This window comes from Prionailurus viverrinus, chromosome C2 (genome assembly GCF_022837055.1).
Source record: "Prionailurus viverrinus isolate Anna chromosome C2, UM_Priviv_1.0, whole genome shotgun sequence".
NCBI lineage: Eukaryota > Metazoa > Chordata > Mammalia > Carnivora > Felidae > Prionailurus > Prionailurus viverrinus.
Window position 1 is genome coordinate 43,136,882 of NC_062569.1, and position 12,617 is coordinate 43,149,498.

Here is a 12,617-nt window from a genome sequence, read left to right on the forward strand (position 1 = left end):
GAGCCTGCTTCAGATTCTGTGTCTCCTTCTCTCTCTGCTCCTTCTCTGCTCGGGCTGTCTGTCTGTCTGCCTGTCTCTCTCTTTCTCAAAAATAAACATTAAAAAATATTTAACAAACTGTATTTTATCAGAACATATTCATAATGCCTTCCTTGTTTCAATGAAAGCTGATTGAAATCAGATACGTAAGTTTTTGAAATTCAAGTGCTGTGAGATTATGTAAGATTTTGCCTACACACAGAAAATAAAAAATCAATATGACTGCCCACATACATGGGCTAAAAATTATTAGATGACATAGAGTAGAAAAAAATTAATAAAAATAAAAAGTAAGAAACAGACTTGTTATTCCAAAGAAACGTAATTTGCTACCTTAAGTAAATACTAAAAATGTACCACCTGTATCACAATAATTACACATCATTTAGCTAACGTTACTGATATAATGCATTTATGTCGTGGTCATTTACTGTCTCTCATGAGATACTCTGAGATAGATCATTTCCTAGTGAATGATAATATAATGATTTAGATACTTCTAAAACTATATTTCAGAATATACTAATAGTGTTTTTTGAAGGCACGGGGAGGGTGAGTCATGTTTTATCCTCCAGTTAGAGACAAGCATTTAGTAACATGAACAGTTCACATGATGTCACATGGCTTCAAAAGGCTGCATGACCTTGAGATAGTCAGGGAAAGCTTCATGGAAAAGTCAGGATTAAGCTTGGCTTGGACCAGCCAACAATTTGAATTGGAAAGGAAAATGGGTTGGGAATTCTAAGCAGTAGAACAAAATGATCAAAACTAACTCTGGAATAAATTATAGAGAGAAACAAGGAGATCAGGTTAGCCAGAGCTGAAGGCTCACTTAAGAAAAGAGTGGGAGACAGGCTTGGAAAGTTGGGTTAGGACCTGGTAGAGGAGGGTTTTAAAGGAAAGGCTCAAGAAATTCAATTTTATGCTGATCCCCAGTTAGAAACTTGAATGACAGAGGATGTAGTAAATTGTGCTGAGGTTGACAACAAAAATTGTGTAGGTGAAAAAGCTTAACTCTGGTTCCTGCTACATGTGCACCTCGAGCTGATGAGGGGTTTTCTTTATGTTTCTTCGTCCAGAGGTAAGTGTTAACCATTTGAACGATTTCTACCATCTAAAATGCCACATGGAAAGGGGACAAGAAAGAGCTATGCACACATAGGCTCAACAGCTTCCTCCTAGAAGTGACATCTCTTCTACCAACATTTCATTGGCCAAAACAAGTTACATGGTCATGTCTAATTTCACAAAAGTAGAGAATGGCAATCCTACTCTCTGGAGAACTGGAAATAATGGTGAAAAGCACTAATAACTAGTCTGATGGCTTTGCTCATTCTGTTGTGTAATTAGAAATTTGTTTAGGAAGAACTCTTGGTTGTGGAGTACAAAATAGATGGAAAGGGCAGAGCTGGAGATAGGAAGTTGGTTACCACAATTGTGTAGTGTAGCAATGAAAATCTACAGTGAGGACTAGAAAGGAAACACAACCATGAGAGACACTGTGAAGGAAAATACAAGAATAACCTGTTAACTGAGTGTGGAGTAAAGGACAATCTTGAAGGTAATTAAGAAATTTCAAGTTTAAATAAATTGCATCTCTCTTGGAAGATTAAGGAAGAGGAAGTTTAGGGAACGAGATGAAGTCAGTTTTATAGAAGAGTACTTTTCAGGTGGAAGTTCAGGAAGGAAGCCAGATTGGGCAGCTTGAGAGGTTGAGGTGCAAGGTAGTCTCACTGGAAGCTCCAGATGACCCAAGGAAGTTCTGAAGAATGGATTCCCCCTCATAACTGTCCTGAGTCTGGGTGAGAAGGCTGGACCTTTAAATCTATAAGAGGTGTGACCATGGGGCAAGGTGGCTGTCTTGGCTGAGACAATTCCTGAAGAAGGCTGACTGCTGGCAGTACTCCTGGCAGCTGGGATAACAAGGCCTTTTCTGAAGGGGCATCTGAGCAGCACATCACAGTATCCTCATTTCATAGATGCCTAGATTTAGCATATGTGGAGATGAGAGACAAGACCTGAGAAAAAAATGTTTAGAACACCCAAAGAGAATATAAATATTTTGTGAGATGAACCATTTTCTTAGGGTTGGTATTCCCATAGGTTAACCTTTCACTGATCTGAGCTGACCCTATGTATAATTCACAAACATGACATTCCTTGGAGAAAAATCATAGACCGTGGCCGCCACATCAAGCAGCCTGAGCAGTATATGGGGATTCAAGCTATCAAACCTTCTTGTTATCTTAATAGCTCACTCAGGTTTCATCTCTGAGATTTGCATTAAGCACCTAGATAATCTGAAGAATAATAGGCTGGTTGTATTAAAATCTGAGGGGGATGATTCCATTTCTTGGGCGATGTAATTACCATCTGGTGTTTAATTGGGAATTTAGGCAATGAAGAATTGTTAAAATTGGTAAGGAATCTTTGTTGTGCCTGCGTAAATATGAGGTATACTCATCAGTCCCAGAAGATAGGGATCAAAAAATCCAGAGGCAGGATTTGTTTAAAGATCAAGAAAGAAGGATCTGTTAGGTGAATTGACAAGGTAAGAGACATACATCTAAACACAAAAAGAAGAAAATGCTATTATAAAAAGTATCAAACCAGCTTGTATTATTTATTCCTGTTTCTGTACAAATCTGTGTGTATCAAGGAAGAAAAAACCCAGAGATGAATATCTATTCATGTATAGGGTTATTGATGATGTATTAAGTGAACAAAAGCAAAAGCAAGTTGAAAGGAAATGCACATATTATGCTACTACTCTGATAATAAAATAATCAACCAACCAAAACTACAGTTGTTTTTTTTTTTTTTTTTGCATTTATGTGCTTGTATTCAATTGTGTGAACAAATAGAAAAGCAAAATTAGCAACTTACGAGAACAGGAGTGAAAAGAATGTATGATAATTTTAACACATCGTTTTTTTTATCAAATCTTTTTTTTTTAATCACATCTTTGTTGTACATTGTTTTACCAGTTACAATAGGGAAGTATTTGTGTTGTCAGTTGAAGAACATATGAAGTCATTCATACAAATGAAAAAAGATATAGCCACACTTGAATCCTCTTCTTAAAGTTAGAATTTTAGAGCTGCTTTTTATTTTATTTCTTAAATTTTTTAATGTTTATTTATTTATTTTGAGAGAGAGAGAGAGAGAGAGAGCGCATATGCTGGGGAGGAACACAGAGAGAGAGAGAGAGAGAAAGAAAATCAAGTTCTGTCACCACAGAACCCAACACACGGCTCAACCTCACAAACCATAAGATCATGACCTGAGCCAAAATCAAGAGAGTTGGACACTCAACCAATTGAGCCACCCAGGTGTCCCTAGAGCTGCTTTTTAAAAATGAATATGGGAGCCAATTAGAAGAACCTAACACCTGTCAGGAGAATGATGTACAAAACAAGCATATATGGTATAGGAATAAATATGGGCTCTTTTGTTTCTAGCAAGCAATAACATCTTCACCTAAGTAGCAATCTGAGTTAATAAGCCTGTGTCATCCACATAGGGACATTCAGAGTAGACCATTTTTACCAAAAATGGCACAATGACCGGAGAAAAATCATTAAAGAATGAGTTAATGAATTGACAGGGTTAGTTTGGATAAAAGGTATTTGTTTTAGATTTTGCCTCATAAGGTAACTAGTCCAGTAAATGTTGCTCTATAGGAGATGCTTAAAGATTTTTAAAAGAATGTAATGTTATTAGAAACCTATGAAAAAGGAGCTTTTCCAGATGGGAAATTCTAACAGAGGAGGAAAATTATATTTGCCAGTAGAAAAACCAAAGATCCTGGATTAACTGATGATTTATGACAGACTAATTTAAAAGACGCTAGAGGATCACTGTTAAAATTCGTTTAAAAGATTCATAAGTGGGTTGTATTTTGTAAGCGGGAAAATTGAACACCAGAAAGATTTCTGGATTATGAGTTATAGCAAGATCTTTAAATATATTAGGATAAATTAAAATCAAATGAACCACATACATAAAACTCCATCAATTTTCTTCCAGTGTTCACAAAACCTCAAAATAAGGTTTTTAAATGTCCCCAAATGTCAGTTTTCATAGTTTACAGCTTACTTCAATATGAAAGTTTTCTTTCAAAAGTGAATTGTGCATAATCACGTTCCACAGAGCTTGCTATATCAAAAATATTCTACTGAATTCAGTGTTGTCTTATTTATCTGGTTCTTACCTAGCCAGACCTCCAGTTTGGATGGATTTAGTGTACAAGTAAACCTATTTTCTTAAAAATGAGGCCAATACATAAGAAGAAAATTCTATTAGGGAAAAGTACCTATAATCTTAGCTGAATGATCTAAAAAAAAATTACATCCACTTTTCATGAAATGAAAACCACAGGACTTCATAAATTCTTCCTTTGTAGAGGACAACTTGGTGTATCTGAAAGCATGATCCATCTGTACAATATATAAAAACAACTCAGAACAGGCCATGCAAGCCAGCCAAGGCAAGCAGAGATCCCACTGTGCAAACCCGAATCCCGTGCAGACAATTCCAAGATTATTTACTGCACCTTGGTGTTGCAGGGAATGAAGACGACTAATTGTGCATAATCATTTTTCAAATGGCTTCCACATCAAAAATATCCATTAAAGTCAGCACTACGTGATTTTTCTGGCTCCCAATCTATCCAAGCCTTTAGTTTATGTTGATTTATTTTTCATGTAACCTACTGAGTCTTGCAATGCGCCAAGCACTTTGCTAAGCATGCTCACAAACATTATATAATTCAGTCTCTAGCATGGGTTTCCTCCTCCCATTTTATAGATGAACAAACTGAGGGCAATAAACATCGAGCAACTTGTCCAACGTCATACAACTAATTAATGATGAGGCTGGGTTTACAGTCTCAGTAAATCTAACTTCCAAGTCTAGTGTATTTCCACTGTATCAAGCTGTCTCCAGGGAGTTTCTTTTCAAGATACCTTTCCTTTTATATATTATTAGGCTGAACTCAAGAGATGGATGGACTAATGATCATGATCCCGGTATGACCAGTTAATGAAACACTGTTGAGTCAATGGAGATACTATGGAGATGCTTTATGGAATGACAAAAGTCACTCTATTTCATCACATTAAAAAAAAAGTCTACAAATATCCATCTATGCATAATTTTACACATGAAATCTTCTCATTTAAGCACTACAAGACACCTATCTTTACCAGCAAACTCCACGTTCACTCTCCATTGCCTGGGAGTATGTTTTGCTTTTTGAGGTACACCATTTCTTTTGATAATTCCACTCTCCCTCTTTTCCTTCTCATCAGAAGATGAGAAGGTCCCCAGGGAACAATGTCCCATGTAAACAACCTGGTAAATATCCTTCTACAGTTTTTTTCTTTTTGTGTTCATGTAACTATGTGAAATGCACACAGGCATGACTATTCTTATGTACCATTATGTATAATACTTAAAAAGACAGGAAGGCATGTCCTTCTTTTACAAATATTGGATCATATCATGCCTACCTTTTCTCCATCTTGATTTTCTCACTCAATAATCCCTAGGGCAAACCCCCCCAAATTAACTAGCTGCTCTCTGATTCATTATTTTTTGTTGGTTTCATGATATTTACCAATGCAGTAACAACCATCTATGTATGTGCATTTTCATTTGCTGCTGTTTTTATTTCTATGAAAGCGATTCCAGGTACTAAACTTCTAAGATACAGTCTGTGTAGTAGTAATTTTTATAGATGTTGTCAGATTGTTTTCCAAGAAGGCTGTAACCTTTACGTAACCAGCTACAATGTATGAAAGTACCCTTTTCTCTGCATTCCTGGCAGCAATATTTAAGTTTTGCCAGGTGGATGAGAATAAAGTGATATCTGTTACCTTAATTTTCATGTTCCTTGCTATGAGTGTATTTGCACATCTTTTCATAAGATTTTGGCCACATGGATTTAGTCTTTGTTCATCTTCTATGAAATTGCTCTTTGTCTTGCTTTAAAAGGATTTTTGCACATTCTAGAGACCAACCCTTTGTTTAATAAACATATGTGTTTTTGTTTTCTTTTGTTTTTTACAAAAACCTATCACTTTTCCACTATTTTTGAGGAGTCTGGAAAAAATTCAAAATTTAATTTAGCCAAATAAGTCTGTTTTTTTCTTTTTAAAGTTTCTGTGTCTTCCACCTTGGTTAAAAAGTTTTCTCTGCTCCTATGTTGTGAGTATTATCATCTAGATAGTATTTTAAGATTATGGTTGCCTTATTTTTTACTTTTAGATCTTAAACTTTAGAATTTTAACAAATTGTGTACCACAGGGAACAAGTTTTACTTTTTTTCTAGTTGTATAGTAAGTTGCTGTCATTGTTTATGAAATGTACCATTCCTTCCCACCAAATTGAAGTTTTAACTTGTGTTTTACACAAGTGTGTTTTACACTACATTTTTAACCACATTGGCATCTCTTTATGGAATTTTGTAATTTAGGATTCCTTAGTATCTCAAAAGCACAATTGGTACGAATTTTCTTTTAGACTTTGTCATTATCAAACATAAAATAAGTATAACATGGAATGAAAAAGAAGTATGAAAATACAAAAGAGGGTGGTAACTCCTGTCCCATAGGGACTTATCAGCTATTAGAGGCTAATGGGATGACACTATATGCATACACAGTGTTAATCAACAATATCGGGCGGGATGATGGCAAGACAGAAATGTGGGAGAAGCTGTTGGTAATATATGGTCTCCTATCAGAAGGAGTGAACACAGAGCAGGGTGTAATGAGCAGAATAAACTTTGGAGCAAGCGGGACTGACATTGCCCTTGAAATGAAATTAGATGATTAATACCAACATTTAGGAGCTCTGGGTATTTTAGCATCCAAAGAGATTTCTCTCATTTTGTTGATATAGGAAAAATAAGAAAATATTTTTTATAATAAGATCATAGCTAATAAGTGATGTCAATTACCAATAAATGCATAATTTTAAAATGATATTCAACAATGACTTAATTATTACATTTTAGTCCTAAATAAATACATTTGTTCATGCTTTTTTGAATTACGATAATATTGCCTTAAAAATCTATTCCATTAACATTTAAAAATCAACCTAAGCAAGGATAGTCATCTCTCTGAATGGTTAGATACAACTCGTTTCCACTCATTCTTTTTAAAATTCTGTAACACATGGGAATCGGAGAGACCAGGACTCAAGTTCGGTTTTTGTTTTTGTTTTGTTTTACTTGTGATGTGTGAGGACGGCTGCCAATTGGCAGCAAAGGTAGTCCATCATCACGCCATTAATAGATCTCACCAGAACAAGGTTTCATTACTGTGGATATTGGATAAGGCGCTGCCAGAAGGCCTTCAATACCCTAAGGAAAAAGAAGTGCTAAGTCCCCACATTAGGTACAGAAGTCTTTGGGCAAAAATTTGAGGGTTTATACTGGGTCTGAGGAGCCCTGATCAAGATTGTTCCCTAGGGTGACAAACCCATAATTGCACTTATCAGCTTTAGGCTGCCTTGATTAATGCAACCTTCTGTGATTTATCACCCAGACTATTCTAAAACAAGTGTTCTCTTCATTGTAATAGACTGGAGATTTTCAGGAATGACAACACAGGCTTGTTTCATTTACTTGTTTGGTGAAATTTCCTGAGAACACGTTATAAGCAAACATATCCGGTCATGGGATTAGATGAGGTCAGACTGGAATTTTCTCCCTATCCTTCTTCACGCTTCAAAAGAAAGTGTCTGCTCTTTTCTCATGTTGCTTTTCTACCACCCCACACCTATCCTGACATTTGAAGCATCCTGCTTTGGATCCCAGATTTTTCTATCCTTGGGGAATTTCTCAGATCCAGGAAAATTGTCTAGTGAGTACGAATCAAAATTTGGCATACTAAAAGCTTGACAGGAAAATCACATATGCACACACACACACACACATTGGTCATCCTTTGCGAAAAACTATTACCTTTTTAGCCTCACATATAGTCTGGACACAGGTGAAATGCCAAATTCTGATTTACTACTTTATAGTTTTGTCAAACATATTTCAATAGGTCAGCAGCACATCATACTGGGTGACAGATATCCCAGGTTGTAAACCTGGTTCCACCACTTACTGGCTAGATGACCCTGGGAAAATAGCTTAAGCTCTCTCTGCCTAAAGTATCTCATCTGTGAAATGGAGTAAAAAACCATCTACTTTCACAAGATTATTCTGAGGATTAAATTCTAAAAAGATACATAGAGAGCTTTTGCTATTTTATTTATTTATTTTTTAACTAGACACTATATAATCTATGGAGGGACTACAAATTGTCTTAAATCTCAAGCACCTTATATTTCCTAACTCTAGGGGCACCTGGCTGGCTCATTTGGTACAGCATGAGACTCTTGATCTTGGGGCTCTAAATTTGCAGCCCCATGTTAGGTGGAGAGATTACTTAAAACTACAACCTTTAAAATAAAAAGAGCAGCTAACTTTGGTTTTATCTATTCATTATAGCAGTCAGATAGAGAATACTTATCAATGCTATGGTAGTGATTAATCCATGAACTAAGAACTTAAAAAAAAAAGTCAATTTTTAAAGAACTACTCTGTTTAACCTAGGCTGTCCTTAGATATGCTCATTTCTCATTAAGGAAATGCTAAGTTTAGGATTAGACTTACACTACACCACTCAGGGAACTTTACATTTTAACCTGTTTCCTTGGACAAAGAGAGAGGAGAGGGGAGAGGACAAAAGATGGGAGTGTGGCGGGAGGGAGAGGGAGAGAGAATCAAAACACCTGATGCAAATCTGATCCTCTTAGAAAGCCACGTGAGCTAAGCCAAAATGAAATTATTTTCTGGTTGTAAAGGAAGAATGTAAACATTTAACAGCTCAAGTTGCCCCAGTTCCTGGGCTTGAATGCAATGTACTGTCTAATTCCATAGCCAGTCATTCCCAAACCTGCAGCATACTAGAATCTTTTCAAGAACTTCTTAAAAATACAGTTTCTTGAACCCCACCCAAATCTATAGCATCAGTATGTCCAAGGATGTGGTGCTGAAATACATATATATATTTCATATATACATATATATTAATCTTTATTTTGAGAGAGAGAGAGAGAGAGAGAGAGAGAGAGATGGAGTGTGAGCAGGGGAGGGCCAGAGAGAGAAGGAGACAGAGTCTGAAGCAGGCTCCAGGCTCTGAGATGTAAGCACAGCCTGATGTGGGGCTTGAACTCACAAAATGTGAGATCATGACCTAAGCCGAAGTCAGATGCTCAACCGACTGAGCCACCCAAGCGCCCCTGAAATATATATTTTGAAAAAGGTTTTGTAGTAGTTCTTATATACAACTGTATTTGGGAATTGAAAATAAATGAAGTTATTTTTTAGTACACTTTAAAAAAATTGCAGTAACTTTAGATGACAGAAAAGTTGCAAAACTTTTGCAGAATTCCCACACACTCATCATTGTTTCACTAATTAACATATAATAACCATGGTACATTTCTCAAAACCAAGAAATTAACATGGGTAAAGTACCATTAACTAATCATCAGACTGTTCAGCTTTTACCACTTTTCCCATTAATGTCCTTTAAAGGAAAAATTCTAGAATCCCACATAAGTGGGATAGTGCTTTAATCATCATGTCCTTAGTCTTCTCAGATCTATGGCAGTTTCTCAGGCTTTCCTTACTTTTATGACTGAGAATTTTGAGAAGTGCTGGCCAGCTATTTTGTTAACTGTTCTCAATACAGATTTCTGTGATGTCTTCTTCTATTTAGACCGGGTTTATGGGTTTTGGAGATGACCATGGAAGTGAAGTGCCTTTTTCATCACATCATAAGAGAGGCACTTGATATCAACATAACTTATCCCTGGTGATGTTTAATCTTCATCACATGGTTATGTCAGTGTCTGCCAGATTACTCCACAGCAAAGTTAGTATTTTTCTTATTTCTATGCTCTGTTCTTTAGAAATGAGTTAAGAGGTGTGTGTGTGTGTGTGTGTGTGTGTGTGTGTGTATGTGAGTGTGAGAGGCATAGAGAGAGATGGGATGGATTAAGCTCTACCTTGTGGCTGGAGGAGTAGCAGTAAAGGTTTTTGAGCAAAGCATTACTTTAAGAAAATTGAAATGCTGGGGTGCCTGGGTGGGTCAGTTGGTTGAGCGTCTGACTTAAGCTCAGGTCATGATCTCACAGTGTGTGTGTTTGAGCCCCACATCAGGCTTTGTGCTGACAGTGTGGAGCCTGCTTTTGATTCTCTCTCTCTCTCTCTCTCTCTCTCTCTCTCTCTCTCTCTCTGTCTCTCTTTCTGCCCCTCCCTTGCTTGCATTCTCTCTCAAAAATAAATAAACATAAAAAAAATCAAAATGCTAAGATACACTGAAGAGGGAAGAGACTATTGGCTGAGAGACCAGTTAGAAAATGTAAAGCCTAAAGAGATGGAGACCTGAACAAAAGCAGAGACACTGGTGAAACATACAACTAATAAAATATTGCAGAAGAGAAAGAAGCCTGATTGGAAATGGGAGGAAAGCAAGAAAGTAAACCTGAGATACATTGAGGTTATTTATTTTTTATTTTTTTAATGTTTATTTATTTATAAGAGAGAGAGAAAGATAGAGCAAATGAGGAAGGGACAGAGAGAGAGGGAGGGAGGGACGGAATCTGAAGCAGGCTCCAGGCTCTGAGCAGTCAGCACAGAGCCCGATGAGGGGCTTGAACTCATGGAACCGTAAGATCATGACCTGAGTTGAAGTCAGAGGCTCAACCAACTGAGCCACCCAGGCGCCCCAGCATTTCATTTTCTTAAAGTAATGCTATACTTTACTGTACTGTAACGTATAGCATATATATTGAGGTTTTTATCCTGAGTAACTAGGAGAAGGGGAATAAGAGAAAACAAAAGGTAGACACTTTAGGTTTGGGATATACAGACTTTGAGATTCCTGTGGGCATCAAGGTTGACATGTTGATCAAGCAGTTAGAAATGAAATCACAAAACAATTTCCTTCTTCAGGAAATTTGCTGCCTTTATGACCCATTCTACGACATGAAGTTGCTCTTTCTTGCTCTCCAATCATACTTCTAAGAAAACTGTTCGTTCCTAGAGGGGAGGCTCAGGAGTTTTGTTTGGAGCATTGGTAGAGGTGAGGGGAAAAACTTCAAAGAATAGATTTGGATCATTCCTTCTATCCCATAAACGAGGCTTGGCATTTGCTCAGTAATCACCACCTCACTGTAAAAATAACGAATCTATTTTCATTGTGAAAATTTGGGGCCTGTAATTAATGAGTACAATTACCTTATGGATTGTACATTCAGTGTTTTTCATTACCTATTCCATGAGATAATCTGAAGATATTTGAGATCTAGCATTTCTCAGCTTGGGGAATGGTGATAGACAAGGAAACTCTCATTAGCATTTCCATTTTGCATTTCAAATGGAAGGGGTGTGTGCTAAAAACTGAGCCTGCTCAAGCTTTAAAGCATTCCTTAATTATATGTTTGGTAATGCCTGAAAGGCAGAGGAGTCCCTGGAAAAAAAAAAGAATGTTGAGTAAATATCTATGCCTTTTGAGGGTGGATGGGAACTAGGAATCATAAAATCTCTAGATGGAAGGAGGCTACAAAGGTGATTTATTCATTTCCACCCCTTTGGCTTGGTGAGGATAGGAGAGGCAAGGGCAAGAAAGAGATGGGAAGCTATAAAAAGGGTCCTAGAGTGATAGGGCTTCGTCCTCTTTAAATGTCCATCTTAGTAGGAGACCCGCAGCCTTCATGGCAGGCTGTTCCAGTATCTACCGACTGATCTCCAGAATTTATTTTTCTCATGTCACCTCCATAGCTCAGGGTTTATCATCCACTCCTTTTGTGCTATTAATGATAAACTGTTTGTGATGACCAGTTTAATTTCTACAGATATACTGTAAAATACAAGTGGAAGTCATCACTTAGGCAGACTTTGAGAAACGTTTTCTTATTTCCATTCTTTTTGTTTTACACAAACCATTTTTGTTTCTTTCTCCCTTTACCTCATTTATTATCTTATTTCTCATTTACAGTGTTACTTCCTGTTTGTGTTGGCAGCAAGATAGCATCCATTTCAGAACTTTTAGCAATACTTTTTTTTTTCTTTTTTGAATTTAGAAATCAAAGTAGATGTCTGGTTGATTTCTTCCTAGAAATGTTAAATATTAGAGTTATACTCGGTATGACAAAACTTTTCATGTAAATTGCCTAGATTAAAAACCAATGAGAAAGCCTTCCTAAGAAAATTGGCTTTATCCTGCTATAGCCTACATGCATCTTGCAGCCACCGGCCTCCCACATTCTCTTGCTCTCACTGACAACTTATCTCTGCTGACCAAGCCCTCCATGCTCACTGGCCAACATAGGGAGCTTCATGTTTTGTGTTTTTCTCGTGCTTTTCATTTTCATTTTCATTGTTAATACCTTTTATTTACCTCTCTTTGACCCTTTTGGAGCATTTTATTAAACCACGAGTCTGCCCTTACTCAGGTGCAGAATGTAACCTGCTATCCTCTTCTAACAAATTCAATAGTGATTCA